General features: G+C 48.3%; 1 protein-coding gene across 6 annotated transcripts in view; it reads right to left on the bottom strand.

Annotated features, from left to right (window-relative positions):
* sd (TEA domain transcription factor 1 homolog scalloped) overlaps nucleotides 1-20,997 on the bottom strand; it is a 469,086-nt gene that overhangs the window by 285,907 nt on the left and 162,182 nt on the right. The window contains exon 1 of one of the 6 annotated variants that reach the window (XM_053775576.2): nucleotides 15,183-15,275. The exons of the other annotated variants lie outside the window; for them this stretch is intronic. The gene's annotated coding sequence lies outside the window, so the exon portion shown is untranslated. Of the gene's footprint in view, nucleotides 1-15,182; nucleotides 15,276-20,997 lie in introns of those variants that run through there. 6 annotated transcript variants of the gene reach the window in all.

The raw sequence follows: 20,997 nt of genomic DNA, 5'->3' as shown, positions 1-20,997 counted from the left end.
CAGCACTGGTACTGCAACACTGGTACTGAAACACTACAGCACTGGTACTGCAACACTGGCATTGCAACACCACAACACTAGTACTGCAACACTACAGCACTGGTACTGCAACACTACAGCACTGGTACTGCAACACCACAGCACTGGTACTGCAATACCACAGCACTGGTACTGCAATACCACAGCACTGGTACTGCAATACCACAGCACTGGTACTGCAACACCACAGTACTGGCACTGCAACACCACAGTACTGGTACTGCAACACCACAACAATGGTGCTGCAACACTACAGCACTGGTACTGCAACACCACAGTACTGGCACTGCAACACCACAGTACTGGTACTGCAACACCACAGCACTCGTACTGCAATACCACAGCACTGGTACTGCAATACCACAGCACTGGTACTGCAATACCACAGCACTGGTACTGCAACACCACAGTACTGGTACTGCAACACCACAACAATGGTGCTGCAACACTACAGCACTGGTACTGAACACCACAGCACTGGTACTGCAATACCACAGCACTGGTACTGCAATACCACAGCACTGGTACTGCAATACCACAGCACTGGTACTGCAACACCACAGTACTGGTACTGCAACACCACAACAATGGTGCAGCAACACTACAGCACTGGTACTGAACACCACAGTACTGGTACTGCAATACCACAGCAATGGTTTCTAGAATATTCTTGCCAGCCGCTCCTAGTATTGTCATTAACAATGTTTTTGTCGAGTGTGTCGCCTGGTGGTTGGTGGTGGGTGTTTGTGTGGCGCTGGTAGGTGGTAGTGGTGCTGGTGAGGTAAGAGAGGGTAGTGGAGGGGGGGGGGGTGATAGAAGTGGTGGGGTGTGACTAGTTATGGAAAGGTTGAGGAAGTTATGGTGGGGATTAGACGGTTAGTGTGGGATGGGAGGATCTTCCTTCCCCTCCACACCTCAAGTGTAAAGTTCCCCCTTTCTTCTCTCTCCATCCCTCCCGTCTGTCTTCTCCCTCCTTCACTGTCTCTCCTTTCCCTGGTGTTATCAGATCGTCTTAATAATGAATCAAGAGATAACAGTCAAGATCCCCCACCCCCACACTACCACCCGACACACCCACCCCACATCCACCCAGATGAGTCAGAGGGATGTTAGGAATTATTTCTTCAGTCATAGAGTAGTCAGGAAGTGGAATAGCCTAGCAAGTGAGGTAGTGAAGACAGGAACCATACATAGCTTTAAGATGAGGTATGATAAAGCTCATGGAGCAGGGAGAGAGAGAACCTAGTAGCACTCAGTGAAGAGGCGGGGCTAGGAGCTGAGTCTCGACCCCTCCAACCACAATTAGGTGAGTACAATTAGTGATTACTCATATACACACTAACACGACACACACACACATACACACACACATGTGTGATATTCCTAGCAGTTCGACCTGGAGTCAGGCTTTTCTGTTGACTGCCCATTCCAACAGGTTGTTGCTACAGACTCCGGGAGCCTAAACTGCTGTTGTGTCAGCAGCAGACACACTGCCACGTTTGCACCAGCTACATCACTAGGGAATACAAAACTTATCCATTTTCTATTCTCAGGAAACAAAAATAAAACGGGATTTCTCCCCATGATGTTGCTAATCCATGTCTGCAGTGTGTGTGTGTGTGTGTGTGTGTGTGTGTGTGTGTGTGTGTGTGTTGGAGAGCGATGGGTGGGGTGGGGAGAGGAGTGATCTATTGTTCACACCATTAGGTCAGATTGTACCAATCTTGTCGTACATTTAGACAGAAGTGGTAGCGCATTCCACCTGACATTTTTTAAACATCCCAACGTGAATCATTCCCAGCGTTCTTGCAGGCAGCACCAGCCTCCAGCGACACTGCAGGCAGCACCAGCCTCACCAGTGACCCTGCAAGCAGCACCAGCCTCCCTGCAGGCAGCACCAGCCTCACCAGCGACCCTGCAGACAGCACCAGCATCACCAGCGACCCTGCAGGCAGCACCAGCCTCACCAACGACCCTGCAAGCAGCACCAGCCTCACCAACGACCCTGCAAGCAGCACCAGCCTCACCAACGGCCCTGCAAGCAGCATCAGCCTCACCAACGACCCTGCAGGCAGCACCAGACTCATCAGCGACCCTGCAGGCAGCACCAGCCTCACCAGCGACCCTGCAGGCAGTATCAACCTCACCAGTGACCCTGCAGGCAGCACCAGCCTCACCAGTGACCCTGCAGACAGCACCAGCCTCACCAGCGACCCTGCAAACAGCATCAGCCTCACCAACGACCCTGCAGGCAGCACCAGCCTCACCAGCGACCCTTCAAGCAGCACCAGCCTCACCAACAACCCTGCAGGCAGCACCAGCGTCACCAGCGATTCTGCAGGCAGCACCAGCCTCACCAGCGACCCTACAAGCAGCACCAGCATCACCAACGACCCTGCAAGCAGCACCAGCCTCACCAACGACCCTGCAAGCAGCACCAGCCTCACCAACGACCCTGCAGGCAGCACCAGCCTCACCAGCGACTCTGCAGACAGTACCAGCCTCATCAGCGACCCTGCAGGCAGCACCAGCGTCTATGTAAGCAGCACCAGCAACCCCGCAGGCAGCACCAGCCTCACCAACGACCCTGCAGACAGCACCAGCCTCACCAACGACCCTGCAGACAGCACCAGCCTCACCAGCGACCCTGCAGGCAGCACCAGCCTCACCAGCGACCCTGCAGGCAGCACCAGCCTCCCTGCAGGCAGCAAAAGCCTCCCTGCAGGCAGCATCAGCCTCACCAACGACCCTGCAGGCAGCTCCAGCCTCACCAACGACCCTGTAGGCAGCACCAACCTCACCAGTGACCCTGCAGGCAGCACCAGCCTCACCAACGACCCTGCAAGCAGCACCAGCCTCACCAACGATCCTGCAAGCAGCACCAGCCTCACCAACGACCCTGTAAGCAGCACCAGCCTCACCAACGACCCTGCAAGCAGCACCAGCCTCACCAACGACCCTGTAAGCAGCACCAGCCTCACCAACGACCCTGCAAGCAGCACCAGCCTCACCAACGACCCTGTAAGCAGCACCAGCCTCACCAACGACCCTGCAGGCAGCACCAGCCTCCCTGCAGGCAGCACCAGCCTCCCTGCAGGCAGCACTAGCCTCACCAGCGACCCTGCAGACAGCACCAGGATCACCAGCGACCCTGCAGGCAGCATCAGCCTCACCAACGACCCTGCAGGCAGCTCCAGCCTCACCAACGACCCTGTAGGCAGCACCAACCTCACCAGTGACCCTGCAGGCAGCACCAGCCTCACCAACGACCCTGCAAGCAGCACCAGCCTCACCAACGACCCTGCAAGCAGCACCAGCCTCACCAACGACCCTGTAAGCAGCACCAGCCTCACCAACGACCCTGCAAGCAACACCAGCCTCACCAACGACCCTGCAAGCAGCACCAGCCTCACCAACGACCCTGCAAGCAGCACCAGCCTCACCAACGACCCTGCAAGCAGCTCCAGCCTCACCAACGACCCTGCAAGCAGCACCAGCCTCACCAACGACCCTGCAAGCAGCACCAGCCTCACCAACGACCCTGCAAGCAGCACTAGCCTCGCACACATGGTTGAAGTATTTCTGAGATAGACAACAGAGAGTGCTGAGGAAGAAAGGAGGATGTAATGTTGGAAGCCACAGCGAACTACGACATCTAAGTTTTGTTACTGGTGGTACCGGAAAGATCTCAAAGAGTAAGATCTCCCTATAACGATCAGATCACGCCATATCCAGTCCTCTTTTAATAAGGATTAAGGTTTCAGTAAATGTTGATGCTCTTTCAGATTTGAGATTTTTTTTTTTTTTGGGCAAGAGACAAAAATATTTTAGACTGATTTACTAAGCGGTTCATTTTCCCCTGGGCAGATAACGTAGTTAAATACTCTACCGCAGGGTGATTAATTAAGTGGTTAAATGACTGCCGGGGAGTAATGAGGCTTCATTCTTCCTCTGTATGACTGAATGGCAGGTAAGTTGAGTGACAAACAGGCTGAGTGACAGGTCGGCTGTGACTGGTAGGCTGAGTTACAGTTATATGGTTTCCAGAGTTTTCCTACTTCAGCAGTCTAGCCCTGGGCCAGACTTATCTGGTGCTTGCCTGATCAACCAGGCTGTCACTGTTGGTGGCCCGTCAGCTTACACATCCATCACAGCCTATATATCCATCACAACCTGGTTGATCTGACACTTGGCGGTGGTATTTGTTGAGTTTCTTCTTGAAGACACTTGTTCCGGCAGTGAAAAAACTCTCGAAGCTCATTAGAGGTATATCAAAAGTAAGGTAGAATTATGTTCTGGTAGAACGACAAATAGTCTTGGACCATAGATGTTGATACAACGCTCTCTTACTGTACCCACCATACCCCTACTTATCACTGTGTATATTTTATATATTCATCCATATCTCTCACCCCGGTATATTATGATGGCAGTGCACAGATTTGGGAGCAGACCCTCTTCACTCCAGTGTGTAAGTTCCCAGTAACTGGAATGCTTTACTGGCTCAGTGAGGGCCGTAAATGATCTCTGTTTCAGTCCCAGCTCTGATATTTCTCCTGCCCTGGAAGGAGCCGTCAACACTGAACAATAATCTAAGTGGGAGACCACAAGTGATTTGAAGCTCAAGAAATCGTAATGACACGATTGCAAACAAACCATACCCCCGGCCGGGATTGAACCCGCGGTCATAGAGTCTCAAAACTCCAGCCCGTCGCGTTAGCCAATAGACCAGCTAGCCACAATAAGAGTCATCCAACTAGGTATATTTCTACACCATAGGAAGGTTAGCACAGGCACCACTGTGACCACAAATGCTGGAGTTTTGAGACTCTATGACCGCGGGTTCAATCCTGGCCGGGGGTATGGTTTGTTTGCAATCGTGTCATTACGATTTCTTGAGTCATGTTGACGGCAGTGAAGGGACTTGAGCTAGAGTTCGTCACGGCCACGCTAGCTGGAGATTCGTCTGTAAAAACTTGCATTTGTGGTCACAGTGGTGCCTGTGCTAACCTTCCTATGGTGTAGAAATATACCTAGTTGGATGAATCTTATTGTGGCTAGCTGGTCTAGTGGCTAACGCGACGGGCTGGAGTTTTGAGACTCTCTGACCGCGGGTTCAATCCCGGCCGGGGGTATGGTTTGTGATTTGAAGCGTCATCACTGTCACTATTTCCATCCCTTTCAGCACAAAGTACAACAAAAACTACAGGGAGTGCAGAAAGCCACAGGTAGCATAAGGTAGTGCAGAAAGCCACAGGTAGCATAAGGTAGTGCAGAAAGCCACAGGTAACATAACGTAGTGCAGAAAGCCACAGGTAGCATAAGGTAGTGCAGAAAGCCACAGGTAGCATAAGGTAGTGCAGAAAGCCACAGGTTGCATAAGGTAGTGCAGAAAGCCACAGGTAGCATAAGGTAGTGCAGAAAGCCACAGGTAGCATAAGGTAGTGCAGAAAGCCACAGGTAGCATAAGGTAGTGCAGAAAGCCACAGGTAGCATAAGGTAGTGCAGAAAGCCACAGGTAGCATAAGGTAGTGCAGAAAGCCACAGGTAGTATAAGGTGGTGCAGAAAGTCACAAGTAGCATAAGGTAGTGCAGAAAGCCACAGGAAACGTAAGGTAGTGCAGAAAGCCACAGGAAACGTAAGGTAGTGTAGAAAGCCACAGGTAGCATAAGGTAGTGCAGAAAGCCACAGGTAGCATAAGGTAGTGCAGAAAGCCACGGGTAGCGTAAGGTAGTGCAGAAAGCCACAGGTTACATAAGGTAGTGCAGAAAGCCACAGGTTGCATAAGGTAGTGCAGAAAGCCACAGGTTGCATAAGGTAGTGCAGAAAGCCACAGGTTGCATAAGGTAGTGCAGAAAGCCACAGGTTGCATAAGGTAGTGCAGAAAGCCACAGGTTGCATAAGGTAGTGCAGAAAGCCACAGGTAGCATAAGGTAGTGCAGAAAGCCACAGGTAGCATAAGGTAGTGCAGAAAGCCACAGGTAGCGTAAGGTAGTGCAGAAAGCCACAGGTTACATAAGGTAGTGCAGAAAGCCACAGGTTGCATAAGGTAGTGCAGAAAGCCACAGGTAGCGTAAAGTAGTGCAGAAAGCCACAGATAGCATAAGGTAGTGCAGAAAGCCACAGGTTGCATAACGTAGTGCAGAAAGCCACAGGTAGCGTAAGGTAGTGCAGAAAGCCACAGGTAGCGTAACGTAGTGCAGAAAGCCACAGGTAGCGTAAGGCAGTGCAGAAAGCCACAGGTAGCATAAGGTAGTGCAGAAAGCCACAGGTTGCATAAGGTAGTGCAGAAAGCCACAGGTAGCATAAGGTAGTGCAGAAAGCCATAGGTTGCATAAGGTAGTGCAGAAAGCCACAGGTAGCGTAAGGTAGTGCAGAAAGCCACAGGTAGCATAAGGTAGTGCAGAAAGCCACAGGAAACGTAAGGTAGTGCAGAAAGCCACAGGTTGCATAAGGTAGTGCAGAAAGCCACAGGTAGCATAAGGTAGTGCAGAAAGCCACAGGTTGCATAAGGTAGTGCAGAAAGCCACAGGTAGCATAAGGTAGTGCAGAAAGCCACAGGTAGCATAAGGTAGTGCAGAAAGCCACAGGTAGCGTAAGGTAGTGCAGAAAGCCACAGGTAGCATAAGGTAGTGCAGAAAGCCACAGGTAGCATAAGGTAGTGCAGAAAGCCACAGGAAACGTAAGGTAGTGCAGAAAGCCACAGGTAGCATAAGGTAGTTCAGAAAGCCACAGGTAGCATAAGGTAGTGCAGAAAGCCACAGGTAGCGTAAGGTAGTGCAGAAAGCCACAGGTAGCGTAAAGTAGTGCAGAAAGCCACAGGTAGCGTAAGGTAGTGCAGAAAGCCACAGGTAGCGTAAGGTAGTGCAGAAAGCCACAGGTAGCGTAAGGTAGTGCAGAAAGTCACAGGTAGCGTAAGGTAGTGCAGAAAGCCACAGGAAGCGTAAGGTAGTGCAGAAAGCCATAGGTAGCATAAGATAGCGCAGAAAGCCATAGGTAGTGTAGAGAGCCACATGTAGCGTAGAAAGCCACAGATAATGTAAGTAGCGCAGAACCACAGGTAACATAAGGTAGCGCAGAAAGCCACAGATAGCGTAAGGTAGCGCAGAAAGCAGGAGTTGGGAAGCGAGGGGACACAAGCTGAGTGTGTTGGCGGTCGTCACCATGGAAACGGCCTGCCAGCCTCCCTCCATCCCCCCCTCTCTCTCCTCTTTCTCTCCCCCCCCCCGCTACCCCTACCCCTTCCCCCGCCACGTGCTCCTCCACCTGTTGAGTTTTCCTTCTCTCCCCCTCCACCCTCCCCTTCCACCACATCTTCCTTCTTACAACCCACATATTCCCCCATCTTTTCCTCCTACCCTCTCCTCTTAGACTAATTATCCTCACGCCTCATCATCTTACTCTTCCTTCCCCTCTTCCTCTGAACTACAGAATAGTATAGCCAAAATACGATCCAGGCAAAACAACGGGGATATTAGCGGCGGTGGAAAATATCCCCGTAGCTTTATTACATTCATACATGCAAAATAACCACGGGGGTTGGGGCGAGGAGTTGAATGATAGCCCTTGGCCTTTCGTGTTGCAATCAACACATCATCACGAGTTTGCAATGTTAAACAAAAGAGGTCCAAGGAAATACGATCACAGGAAGCGCCTTTGCTTCCAGCAAAGGCGCCAGTGGGCTGGTAACTAGTGCTGATAAATTCCGTGTCGAGAGTAGTGGTTGTGGTGCAGGTGGTGTGCGGAGAGGGTTACCCCTATCATGGTAGTGGGCGGCTACGGTACCCCCACCCTAGCGGTGGGTGCCCATTTGGTGGGAGGTGGGGCAGGTCAGTGGCCAGACCACCGAAGCTTGTCCAGCCTCAGGGTACTCGCCTAGTTGTACTCACCTAGTTGTAGTTGCAGGGGTCGATTCACAGCTCCTGGCCCCGCCTTTTCACTAGCCGCTACTAAGTCACTATTCCTGCTCCATAAGCTTTATCATACTTCTTAAAGCTACGTGCGGATCCTGCCTCCACTACATCACTTCCCAGACAATCCACTTCCTGACAACTCTGTGACTGAAGGAATACTTCCTAACATCCCTGTGATTCATCTGAGTCTTCAACTTCCATCTGTGACTCCTTGCTGCTGTGTCCCATCTCTGGAACATCCTGTCTCCGTCCACCTTGTCGATTCCTCTCTGTATTTTATATGTCGTTATCATATCCCCCTATCTCTCCTGTCCTCCAGTGTCGTCAGGTAGATTCCCCTTAAACCTCTCCTCATAGGACATGTCCCCCAGCTCCGGGACTAGTCTTGTTGCAAACCTCTTGTGAGACCTCTACCCACTCTACCGGAGGTATCCCAGCGAGTGAGCACGTCCCCTGTATATCCCAGTGCTTAACAAGCTAGGGAATAGCATATGAAGGTACAAATAAAAATGGGAACTATGGCTATAGTTTACTTAATAACATAAAAGGGCTAGAATACAACATCTCCTGATGGAAATTTACACAATATAACAATTGACCTATGAGACTTATTACCAGGGGGAAGGGTAGATGTTATCAGTAACACGGACTAGTACTCACTCTTAATTCACCGACCAGCTGACCCGAGATTCCCAATGCGTGGTCTACTACACACGCGGCTGTCCAGAGCTCTCGCTCGACGGACCTGTCACCAACAACCTCCTTGCCCCGCTCTTTCCTGGGCTTATATCGTAGTCAAAGTACCCCCCTCCCCAATGGTGTATGTACCACGTGTACGACCTGACGCCTAGGTCTGAGGCGTCAAGAACAAAAGACCTCAGACGTGGGCGTGGCTACAGACGCCTGCCAAGGCAAGGTGTGACCATATAATTGGTCAAATTAGGTCTCCCCAGAGACCTCACAAGCCCAGCTGGACTACATCACACTCTGCACTTTCTCTAATTTCCTTACGTTCTTGGCTAGGTGTGGGTTCCAAACTGGTGCTGCATACTCCAATATAGGCCTAACGTACACAGTGTACAGGGTCCTGAACGATTCCTTATTGAGATGTTAGAATGCTATTCTTTGGTTTGCTAGGCGCTCATACGCTGCAGCAGTTATTTGGTTGACCCCTGTGGAACCCCACTCTTCACAGGCGCCCACTTTGACACCTCGTCAGAGGTGTCAGAGTGGGTGCCGGTGACTCGCTGTTGTCTTCCCGACAGGTATTCCCTGATCCATTGCAGTGTCTTCCCTGTTATCCCTGCCTGATCCTCCAGCTTTTGCACTAATCTCTTGTGTGGAACTGTGTCAAACGCCTTCTTACAGTCCAAGAAAATGCAATCTACCCACCCCTCTCTCTCTTGTTTTACTGTTACAGAACTCTAGTAGGTATGTGACACAGGATTTCCCATCTCTGAAACCGTACTGGTTGTCGTTTCTTGTGATCTCCCCTCCTTCCTTCCTCAGCCTGATTATCTGGTCCTTGACTGTTGTTCTCCTGATGTGGCTGTACAACAGCTTCGGGTCAGATTTGGCTTCCGCTGCTATGTCACTTTCGTATTGTCATTGGGCTTCACTTCTTACCTGTGCATATTCATTTCTGACTTTACTACTACTCTCCTCATTTTTCTGGGTCCTTTGTCATTTATACTTCTTCCATTTTCTAGCACACTTGGTTTTGGCCTCCCTACACCTTTGGGTGACCCAAGGGCTCGTCCTGGCTTTCTCATTATTTCTGTTACCCTTGGGTACAAACCTCTCAGCTTCTTTGCATATTGTTGTCACATATTCCATCATCTCATTTACTGACTTCCCTGCCAGTTCTCTTTCCCACTGAACCCCATGCAGAAAATTCTTCATGCCTGCATAGTCCCCTTTCCTGTAGTTTGGCTTCAATCGTCCAGCCCTTCCTGCTTCTCCCTCCACTTGTAACTCTATTATGTATTTGAAGCTAAGAACCACATGATCACTGGCCCCAAAGGGGTCTTTCATATGTGATGTCTGCAATATCTGCACTACTCAAGGTGAATAGTAGGTCCAGTCTTGCTGGTTCAGCCTCTCCTCTCTCTCTCACTCTCTCTCTCACTCTCTCTCTCTCTCTCTCTCTCTCTCTCTCTCTCTCTCTCTCTCCCTGGTAGTGTCCCTTACATGTTGGTTCATGAGGTTTTCCAGTACCACCTCCATCATCTTAGCCCTCCACGTTTCTGGGCCCCCATGTGAATCCAGGTTCCCCTAGTCAATTTCCTTGTGATTGAAGTCACCCATAATCAGCAGCTTTGCTCTGCTCGCATGAGCCCTTCTGGCGACTTCAGCCTTGGCCTCCTGCTGTTCTGTAGTGGGTTATACATCACTGAAAGTACCACCTTGGGACCTCCAGACTGAAGTGTTCCTATTATGTAGTCTCTTCTCCTGTCTCTTCTCTCCAGCTCGTCAAATTCCCAATGGTTTTTGAAGAGCAGTGCCACTCCCCCACCCCCTCTGTTCCCTCTGTCTTTCCTCAGGATCTTACATCCCGTTGAAAAGATGGCCTCTGTTATTCATGTGAGCTTGGTTTCTGTAAGAGTTATGATGGCAGTTGATGCCTCTTTCATTCTTGCATGCCACTTCTCCTACTTATTTGTTATTCCATCAGCATTGGTGTACCATATTTTCAGTTTCGTCTCCAACACTATGTTCTGGGGGGTCTGTAGGGGTGGGGGACTTGGCAGTGTGCTGTGGGATTCTACAGCATAGTGTGGGGTAGGGGCTGTAAGTGTGGATTGTGGAATGTGTTGTGATAGAGTCTTTGGCTGTAGGGTTCTGAGCGTGGTTGTGTGTGTGCTTGTGCTTGTTGCTCTGCCCTGCTCTGGTTGTCCTCTGGTGACTCTGTCCTTGTCTCTCTGCCTAGCCCCTTTCGCTTCTGTATCCTTTCCCTCAGCTGCTGTCATTCTGTTCTTGTTCTGTCACAGTCTAGGAACACTCTCTTTTATGTTGATGATTCCTTCAGCCGTGGTTTCTCTTGCAGGATCCTGTTCCGCACCATTTGTCTTGAAAATCAGTTTGACAGGCCGATTTCTCCCCTTCAAGTACCCCCATATTCTCTGAAAATTTCCTATCTCTATCATGTCCTCCTCGCCTATTTCCTTGATGATGTTTTCAATCTCCTGTTTTCCTTTCTGGCATCTTTCACTGTGTGTCCTCCCTTCACTCTCCTGAAGCCCATGAATAAACACTGACTTCTCCCTCTCCTCCTCCCATTGCCTTTCCCTCTGTATCTCAGGGTCCCGTTTATACATGGCCATGTGTGTGTGTGTGTGTGTGTGTGTGTGTGTGTGTGTGTGTGTGTGTGTGTGTGTGTGTGTGTGTGTGTGTGTGTGTGTGTGTGTGTGTGTGGCGTGTGTCTGGCGAGTGTGTGTGGCGAGTGTGTGTGGCGTGTGTGTGTGGCGTGTGTGTGTGGCGTGTGTGTGGGGTGTGTGTGTGGCGTGTGTGTGTGTGGCGTGTGTGTGTGGCGTGTGTGTGTGTGTGTGTGTGTGTGTGTGTGTGTGTGTGTGTGTGTGTGTGTGTGTGTGTGTGTGTGTGTGTACTCACCTAGTTGTACTCACCTAGTTGAGGTTGCGGGGGTCGAGTCCGAGCTCCTGGCCCCGCCTCTTCACTGATCGCTACTAGGTCACTCTCCCTGAGCCGTGAGCTTTATCATACCTCTGCTTAAAGCTATGTATGGATCCTGCCTCCACTACATCGCTTCCCAAACTATTCCACTTACTGACTACTCTGTGGCTGAAGAAATACTTCCTAACATCCCTGTGATTCATCTGTGTCTTCAGCTTCCAACTGTGTCCCCTTGTTACTGTGTCCAATCTCTGGAACATCCTGTCTTTGTCCACCTTGTCAATTCCTCTCAGTATTTTGTATGTCGTTATCATGTCCCCCCTATCTCTCCTGTCCTCCAGTGTCGTCAGGTTGATTTCCCTTAACCTCTCCTAGTAGGACATACCTCTTAGCTCTGGGACTAGTCTTGTTGCAAACCTTTGCACTTTCTCTAGTTTCTTTACGTGCTTGGCTAGGTGTGGGTTCCAAACTGGTGCCGCATACTCCAATATGGGCCTAACGTATACGGTGTACAGGGTCCTGAACGATTCCTTATTAAGATGTCGGAATGCTGTTCTGAGGTTTGCTAGGCGCCCATATGCTGCAGCAGTTATTTGGTTGATGTGCGCTTCAGGAGATGTGCCTGGTGTTATACTCACCCCAAGATCTTTTTCCTTGAGTGAGGCTTGTAGTCTCTGACCCCCTAGACTGTACTCCGTCTGCGGCCTTCTTTGCCCTTCCCCAATCTTCATGACTTTGCACTTGGTGGGATTGAACTCCAGGAGCCAATTGCTGGACCAGGTCTGCAGCCTGTCCAGATCCCTTTGTAGTTCTGCCTGGTCTTCGATCGAGTGTATTCTTCTCATCAACTTCACGTCATCTGCAAACAGGGACACCTCAGAGTCTATTCCTTCCGTCATGTCGTTCACAAATACCAGAAACAGCACTGGTCCTAGGACTGACCCCTGCGGGACCCCGCTGGTCACAGGTGCCCACTCTGACACCTCGCCTCGTACCATGACTCGCTGCTGTCTTCCTGACAAGTATTCCCTGATCCATTGTAGTGCCTTCCCTGTTATCCCTGCTTGGTCCTCCAGTTTTTGCACCAATCTCTTGTGTGGAACTGTGTCAAACGCCTTCTTGCAGTCCAAGAAAATGTGTGTGTGTGTGTGTGTGTGTGTGTGTGTGTGTGTGTGTGTGTGTGTGTGTGTGTGTGTGTGTGTGTGTGTGTGTGTGTGTGTGTGTGTGTGTGTGGTGTGGGTGTGGGTGTGTGTGTGGTGTGGGTGTGTGTATGGTGTGGGTGGGTATGTGTATATGTGTGTGTGCATGTGCTTATTTGGGGTTGCAGAGGTCGATTCACAGCTCCTGGCCCCGCCTCTTCGCTGGTTGCTACTACCTGGAGGTTACCTGGAGGTTATTCCGGGGATCAACGCCCCCGCGGCCCGGTCCATGACCAGGCCTCCCGATGGATCAGGGCCTGATCAACTAGGCTGTTACTGCTGGCCGCACGCAGTCCAACGTAAGAGCCACAGCCCGGCTGATCCGGCACTGACTTTAGGTATCTGTCCAGCTCTCTCTTGAAGGCAGCCAGGGGTTTATTGGCAATTCCCCTAATGCTTGATGGGAGGCTGTTGAACAGTTTTGGGCCCCGGACACTTATGGTGTTTTCCCTTAGTGTACCAAGTGTACAAAGTTTTCCAGTGGGCAACGGTAAACAATATGATGTTCAATGAGGACAAATTCCAACTACTCCGTTATGGAAAACTGGAGGAGATAATAACTAGAACAGAGTATACTACTGACTCCGGCCATACAATAGAGCGGAAAAATAATGTAAGGGACCTGGGAGTAGTAATGTCTGAGGATCTCACTTTCAAGGATCACAACAGTGCCACGATCGCACGTGCAAAGAAAATGATAGGATGGATAATGAGAACTTTCAAAACGAGAGAAGCCAAGCCCATGATGATCCTTTTCAAATCATTTGTTCTCTCTAGGCTGGAATACTGCTGTACATTAACATCTGAGGGAAAAAGAGTGAGTGGTGCCAGACAAAGAACTAGGCAAAGAGGGGAATGTATGAGAGTATAGTTTTACAATATGGGTGTGAAGCGTGGGTGATGAATGTTGCAGCGAGGAGAAGGCTGGAGGCAGTGGAGATGTCATGTCTGAGGGCAGGTCGCAGATCTAGAGAAGGGTGTACAGACTTCCAGCATCTTTTGACTGCTAGTGTGAGCAAAGTTCTGTCTGCACTAAGGAGGGGTGTTAATGTTGCTACTGGAATACTGCTGTACATTATACATCTCCATACAAAGCAGGTGAAATCGCAGATCTAGAGAGTGTACAGAGATCCTTTACTGCACGTATAAGTTCTGTCAAGCACCTTAACTACTGGGAACGCTTGGAAGCACTTGACTTGTACTCGTTGGAACGCAGGAGGGAGAGATATATCATAATCTACACTTGGAAAATCTTGGAAGGAATGGTCCCAAATCTGCACACAGAAATCACTCCCTACGAAAGTAAAAGACTGGGCAGGCGATGCAAAATGCCGCCAATAAAAAGTAGGGGCGCCATTGGTACACTAAGAGAAAACACCATAAGTGTCCGGGGCCCAAAACTGTTCAACAGCCTCCCATCAAGCATTAGGGGAATTGCCAATAAATCCCTGGCTGCCTTCAAGAGAGAGCTGGACAGATACTTAAAGTCGGTGCCGGATCAGCCGGGCTCTGGCTCGTACGTCGGACTGCGTGCGGCCAGCAGTAACAGCCTAGTTGATCAGGCCCTGATCCATCGGGAGGCCTGGTCATGGACCGGGCCGCGGGGGCGTTGATCCCCGGAATAACCTCCAGGTAACCTCCAGGTAACCAATGGCGCCCCTACTTTTTATTGGGGGCATTTTGCATCGCCTGCCTAGGTCCACTCCCTGCCTGCTCCATGAGCTTTATCGTATCTCTTCTTAAAACTATGTATGGATCTTGCCTCTACTACATCACTCTCCAGATTGTTCCACTTCCTGACAACTCTATCACTGAATAAATACTTCCTAACATCGCTATGATTTATCTGAGTCTTCAACTTCCAGTTGTCACCCCTTGCTGTCCCATCTCTGAAACATCCTGTCTCTATATACCTTGTCAAATCCTCTCAGTTATCAAGTCTTCCTTGTCTCCCCTGTGTGTGTCTCTCTCCCTCTCCTCTCCGTCTCTCTCTCTCCCTCTCACACACACGTTCACTCACAGATTCCTTGTCGCTTCGTGTCGCGTGTCTTCCACTTTAAGACGCTGTCGGTACTAAGTACTGTTTCCATGATCCCGTTGTAAAATATATCTAAACACAGTTGCTGGAACAATACACAGTAATATCACAACACCTTGACTGGAACAATACACAGTAATATCACAACACCGTGACTGAAACAATACACAGTAATATCACAACACCGTGACTGAAACAATACACAGTAACATCACAACACCGTGGCTGGAACAATTTGGACGGAGATCGCGATTTGACACTGGAGAGACCAAAGGAAAACAAACAGGTTTCTGTTGTGCACACAAATATGACATGGGGGAGGTTCCTTCCCACTTGATGGTTGCTTTCTAACATCCTATTACCTGTTTTTTATCTGCTTGTGCTTAATACGTGATGGAACTGTAGCGAGTGTTGGAACCCCGATGGAACCCCGTGGTGTGTGCTGGAACCTCGTGGTGTGTACTGGAACCTGTGAGACGGAGGTACACAGATTTATTGGTGAAACTTTGTTTGAGGAGTCGACCAACACGTGACATGCCTACTCAATGCATATTTTGTTTTCGGTTTATTCGTCCAAGCACGGAGGGGGGGGGGGAGAATCTTGACAGGGGTCAAAGTCACAGTGTTCAGTGTTCAGCCTGCTTGATCAGTGAGTGAACCTTGTTAAGTCTTTTATTGTTTCGTCCAGCACCGGTCTGCTTCACACTGGGGTGATAGAGAAGGAGGGAGGGAAGGGAGAGAGAGAGAGAGAGAGAGAGAGAGAGAGAGAGAGAGAGAGAGAGAGAGAGAGAGAGAGAGAGAGAGAGAGAGAGAGAGAGAGAGAGAGAGAACTCTTGCTTCGTCCAGTAATGGAAGTCTGCATAATGGTGAGGGGGAATATTGCAGTACAGAGTCTGTTGTGTGGATGTCCCATAATTTGTCTCGCTCAGCAAGCGCTGTCTCTATCCCTCCTCAATCTTAAACACAGGTAGTTGCAGAGTTTTCCAAGTCATTCCCACACATCACCACCAACGGGATACCTGAATAAAAAATACACGTTTTACGGTAATTTTTCGACAAGTCGTTTCGCCCACCTGGACTTTGTCAGGAAACAGGACAAGTGTTTCCTGACGCGGGTCTTCATCACATGACGACGTTCCGCTGCAGCTTTCACCTTCAGCTGGAGCTTTCGGTTATCTGACCGAGGCCTTCCACCGGCTTGCCCCTCCACCCCTTTAAAAATTATGATTAGGTTCCCTTCAGCAAGTCCCTGTAATGTGACTCGTGACACCCTCCCCCCCGGTCCCGGTCCCCTGGGGGACTCACCAACAAGGTCTGTGTACCCTATGTCAACACACTCTTTATTGTCGCCTCGTTGTGGAGATCATTTGCTTATCAGTGGGGCTTGAGCGGCAAGATCAGTGTGGAAGGGAAAAGGGGGAAGGGTGTGTACGCACAAGCGTAGTCGCCTAAAGATTAAGTTACAGCTCCTGGGTCTGGTTTTTCATTTGACTGGTGTAGTTGTTTTCTAACACCCTTTACTTGCCTATAAAGGTTTTACCGACACGTTTTACACTCCTAAAGTGAGTTTTACACTCCTAAAGCAGTTTTACATTCTTAAGGGCAAGATTACACTCCTAAGAGCAGTTTTACACTCCTAAGGGCAAGATTTTAGAGCTAGCCGCCGAAGTGGCTAGATTAGTGTGTACCTCATATTTATCTTGTGGATGGTAGCGCAAGAACTCGCGGATTTATAAAAGGCCTACGAACTAGGCCCCAACAAGGGTTACCAGGAGTACATCTGGATTTATATCTACAACTGACATATTTCTTGCAAGCAGATTTAGGATATTTCCTTTATATGTCTGTTACTGACAACTAAGCGGGAAGTTCCTTTGCAAGTGATTTAAAGAAGGGATTACTAGTGATCGGCTTCTTCGGAAGGATTTGCTTTCTACTCTCGGAGCCCGGCCATGGGCCAGGCTCGTGATGAGGTTTATATTCTCCAGGTGATCTTCTTCTTCTGCTGCTGCTGCTGCTGCCCCACTGTCAGAAAACGTGGCATCGTCTTAAGTACTTTTAGAGAGATATTCCCTGGTTTAACTGTCTTTAAAGTTTTATGTGATATATCAAGGGGATGGGGAGGGGGAAGGGGAGGGGAGGGGGAGGGGGAGGAGAGGTACCTCTTGCACCTCCCGCTACAGCATTTATACTACTTGAACCTCACTTAAATCATCTAGGTCTTGATGGTGCCTGGAGTTGTTGTTGTTGTTGTTGCTGCTGCTGCTGTTGCTGCTGTTGCTGCTGCTGCTGCTGCTGCTGCTGCTGCTGCTGCTGCTGCTGCTGCTCCCGTGACCCACTTCCAAAGTCTCACATCTTCACCTCTTCTTTCATCACCAGGGTGCACTCCAGTATGTTTTAATACTGTGTTTCCTTCCCTTGTTCCTGCGGATATCTTGCCTAGTTGTTGAGGTTATCATTGCTCAGTGCTGAGTATCTCCAAGAATCATTTTGACGAAGTCTTCGTGAGTTTCCGCCGTCATTTGTGAGGGGTGGTGTTGTGAGTGGCTGCGTCAGTCAATGCAGTTCACGTGGCCCTGAGTGTCAGTCACGGTGATTCACTCCACCAAGCAACTCACTCCACCATTTCACGGCAAAATCCTTCAACAAAAAGTTGTTTACGCGGGCCTAACAACAGGCTTCTAGAAATTTACTAAACAAAAGTAAAAGATCTGATAATAATAGCAATAATAATTACTAATAAAACAATATTATTATTTTACCCAGGTGTGAAAATTTATTCGACAGATGAACTCTCATTGTGACCGAATATTCACTCGTAAAACACCACGGAGTTTTACGACTCGCTCTCCATGGGTTCAATCCTCACCCGTTTCGTGGTCTGTTTGCAATCGTGTTATTACGACTTCGTGAGTCATTCTCTCGTAAACACTATATACCAACACAAGCAAGTCTTCCTGGAATACCTCTTCTCCGGGATACCAGCAGCACTGCCATAACTATGGGATGTAACTGGTGCAGGTTCTCCGTTGTTCACGGGAATATCCCTCTGCATCACTGACTTATTCTTTTTTTCTTGAATTTCAGCCTTCGGAACGTGGTCTTGTAGACCAGTTACCGCCTTGTTGCAACTACACTTTATAACAGGAGCAAAACCTTTGAATGGTTTCGAGAGTTTTTCTACTCTTGCAGCCAGACCCTAGGCCAGGATTGTCTGGTGCTTGCCTGAGTAACCGGGCTCTTAAGGCCGATGGCCCACATATCCATCACAGCCTGGTTGATCTGGAACTTGGCGGAAGTACATGCCTAGTTTCCTCTTGAAGACTTCTTTACTTTTTCTTGCAGTGTTCCTTCCCTCAAGGAAGGTTCCTTGATGCTAGTGAGGGGCTCTTGATCTAGGGAATTGGATCTCTTCTCCAGTTCCCTGAATTAAGCCTGAATACCTTCCCCATCTCCCCCACATGCGCTGTATAATTCTACGGGTTTAGCTCTTCCCCTAGGCCTAGATTATAATAATAATTGCAGTGTTCCTGATATATCGTGGTAGAGCGTAAAACAGTTTAGGGCTACGGATATTCATGCAGATATGGGACTAAGTTCTCAAGTATCATTAAAATAACAGTGTACAATACCGACAAGTAATTGAATAAGACACTTGTTAAACATTTGAATGTCTCCAATATGAAGACGTCTCGCTAACCAGTTTTATCAATTTAATACAGAGCTCACAAACTGGAGATGATAAAAGACAAGGTAATCAGTCCCTCAGCCGAAGGGGCGAAAAGGTAGAGAAAAACTGTCCTGGGGTGAGGCCAGAACTTCTAGTCTGATGCTTGACTCAGGACCCCCGGGAGACTGAGAGGGAAGGAAGGCGATCACCTTGTATTTTGAAGAATGAGACAATTCAGCTTGATTTTCTAAATTACTATTACACCACAAACATATATTCTACACCACAGAGACATACCAGTGATATATGTACACATGATAGCTTGACACGTCCCCAAGACTAAACTCCTCCACCTTGTAGATGTCACAAGCTCCATATACCTTTGATGAATTTCGAGTCTTTTTACTCCAGGAGACCGGCCATAGGCCAGGCTCCAGCTAAGATTAACACGGCGTTTCTCTCATTTTTTGTCCCGAGGAGGATTTCAGACAGTTCGAAATATACAGACAACTATTATACCACCTTCGTGACTCTCTTTCTCTGGGTTGTGTGTGTGTGTGTGTGTGTGTGTGTGTGTGTGTGTGTGTGTGTGTGTGTGTGTGTGTGTGTGTGTGTGTGTGTGTGTGTGTGTGTGTGTGTGTGTGTGTACGCGCCGAATAGGTAAAACTGGTCAATTAGCAAGAACTCATTTAAAATCAAGTCCTTTCTAAAAATTTCTCTTATACGTTTTAAGATTTATTTTTTCATTTATATTAATGTAAAAATTAATAATTTTGTACTAAAAGAACCTTAGAAAACTTACCTAACCTTATTATTAATTTAGCCTAATCCAACTAAATATATTTTAGATAAGTTCACAGTAATTTAATAAACACAATGAAATATATTTTTTCGCTGGGTTGCGAATGATTTTTGTCAAGTTATTGCATAAACAAATTTTTGTTTGCCCTATTCGACAAGAAGTGCGTTACTATTTAAGCCAAAATCTTAAGTTTTATTTGGCACGACACACACACAAACACACACACACACACACACACACACACACACACACACACACACACACACACACACACACACACACACACACACACATATATATATATATATATATATATATATATATATATATAAGGTTGGAGGGAGACGGTAAGGGAGGTTTTGTGTGCGAGGGGCTTGGACTTCGAGCAAGCCTGCGTGAGCGTGTTAGAAGCGAATGAAGACAAATGGTTTTTATGACGACGTTCTCCTGGAGTTTGAACAAGGTAACATTTATGAAGGGGTTCAGGGAAACCGGCAGGCCGGACTTGAGTCCTGGAGATGGGAAGTACAGTGCCTGCACTCTGAAGGAGGGGTGTTAATGTTGCAGTTTTAAAACTGTAGTGTAAGCGCGCCTCTGGCAAGACAGTGATGGAGTGAATGATGGTGAAAGGTTTTCTTTTTTTTCGGGCCACCCTACTTAACGGCCGATGTGTTAATAAATAAAAAAAAAATAATATATATATATATATATATATATATATATATATATATATATATATATATATATATATATATATATATATATATATATATATATATATAAATGTTAGACCTGTAGTCTGGTTAATGACATTAATCACATGTGAACAGTAATCTAGTTCAACCCGTTGCTTGCCCGGTATGAGTAGTGGCGCAGCACAATAAAATAATAAAAACGGCCGCTAGAGTGTAATAATTAATTATCGTGTGATGATCAAAGCAGAGATGATCGACGCGGTGTTGGTTCAGCCAGATTAGTGAACATTTGACGCTGTTTGTAGAGAGAGAGAGAGAGAGGTCATAGCTTCTCTGACCTCTCGTGATGATGTCTGACCACCACGGTACCATCCCTTCTCCCCGTCAGTGCTCCGAGGAGTCACCCTCCATTACTTATATCGCTTTATATAATAATAATAATAATAATAATAATAATAATAATAATAATAATAATAAAATTATTAATAATGACAATAATAATGACACCACAGAACGGGTGGGGTTTGTACCCATGGCCAGCGAATCCGAACACTCACAGGCCAGTGCGTAAACCACTGCGCCAACCGGCTCGAAAAAAGTCATCCAGCTAAGTATATTTCTATACACTATAGGGAGGTTAGCATGGGCCACCACTGTGACCACAAAGGCCGGTTTTTTACAGACGAATCAGACACCAGCGTGGCTGTGGCGTGCAGCCACATATTACGATTTCGTGAATCATGATGGCGACTCTGAAGAGACTTGAGCTGGAGTTCGACACAGCCATGCTGGTGTGGGACTCGTCTGTAAAAAGCAGCATTTGTGGTCACAGTGGTGGCCCATGCTAACCTCCCTATGGTGTATAGAAATATACTTAGTTGGATGAATCTTATTCAAGTCAGCTGGCCCAGTGGTTAACAAACTGCTTTCAGTGAAGAGTTTTTACGAGGATAGTGAGGCTCAGGTTAGAGTATGTAGGAGAGAGGGAGATTATTTTCCAGTAAAAGTAG

This window comes from Cherax quadricarinatus, chromosome 10 (assembly GCF_038502225.1).
Source record: "Cherax quadricarinatus isolate ZL_2023a chromosome 10, ASM3850222v1, whole genome shotgun sequence".
Taxonomy (NCBI): domain Eukaryota; kingdom Metazoa; phylum Arthropoda; class Malacostraca; order Decapoda; family Parastacidae; genus Cherax; species Cherax quadricarinatus.
The sequence above is the reverse complement of the archived record's forward strand: the minus strand, read 5'-3'. Positions and strand labels throughout refer to the sequence as shown.